We start from the raw sequence: 1234 nt of genomic DNA, 5'->3' as shown, positions 1-1234 counted from the left end.
ACTCTGTTTTGAACCAAGTATGTCTTTCTCTTTTTTCGTTAATTACTTATCATATGTGTTTTTTCATTTCCTTTTTCATTTCTTTTTTGTTACCGATGAATGAAATATATTTGTTAAAATGTTTATTTAATATATGTATTCTTTATTGTCTTTTTTAGAACCATGCAAAACCATTGCGCGAAAGTCTTACTTACTATATGGTTGCTCATCCTTTCAATGAGAAGATGCCACCGGAAACAAAAGAAATCCTTAGGAAGCATGTACGTTTTTTCACATTTTTGATTTATCTTTTTTCCTGAATTTTTTAATCTTGTTTATTGATCAATTTATTGATCAGTATTTATTTTTCTTTTTTTTTTGCCATGCATTTCATGATACAGGGAATCCCATTTGACCACCAGGTTTGTATTTCTTAAATCTATTTTTTATATGGCTTTTTTTCCCATATCATTTTGTTTTTGTGGTTTGTTTTTGCACACAACTGACTGTACTTCTTTTTTTTCAGACACCAGGTTACTATCCCTGGATGCACGAGCAAAACAAGCTTGTTAATGGTGAATATCACATAGTCCTTTTTGTCATATCTTCATTTTGCACGAGCAAAACAAGCTTGTTAATGGCTGTCTTTTTTTTTGAATGCAGATGATACTGACTCCATTGAAGAAATGCTTATTTTCTGATCCTTTTCCATGTTTTATGAGTGTCCGATTTTGCTGTGAAGAGGAGATGAGATGCGACCGATAAGATGTAGTGTAGACAATTTTTTTTTGTCAATCATTTTATGTTTCTTCTTCTTTTTTAAATTAATTGACTAGTTATTCTTCTAGTTTTTTGTGGAAGTGTAATGACTTTTAAATGTGGACATATCCATCCGGGGTTGGAATGTGAGTGAGAACCTTGTGTTTGTCAAATAATAATCGCAACTTATTCCTCTTATTTCATTCTTTTTTTGGGGGTTCGCACTGTGTTTGGCCCATCGTGGCCCACTAATTAAACTCCTTTTTATCTAGTCTTTTTTTGTTACTGGGCCGTCTCTTCAGGTCCAGTCCAGTAAACAACTTCTATAAGTATTCCTGGTCTGGAACCGACGGAGCCCCCACATCTACAGTTTCCGCATTTACAGTTCATCTCGCCCGAGAAGTGGGAGGGGCGGTTCAGAGCAAGCGGATAGAACGGTGGTGTAAGTTCAATCTCGAATCCTCCGCCGTCATCTCTCTTTTCGATCTATATTTCT

The sequence above is a fragment of the Lolium rigidum genome, chromosome 6, assembly GCF_022539505.1.
Source record: "Lolium rigidum isolate FL_2022 chromosome 6, APGP_CSIRO_Lrig_0.1, whole genome shotgun sequence".
NCBI classification, from domain to species: Eukaryota; Viridiplantae; Streptophyta; class Magnoliopsida; order Poales; family Poaceae; genus Lolium; species Lolium rigidum.
This window is presented reverse-complemented; position numbering follows the sequence as displayed.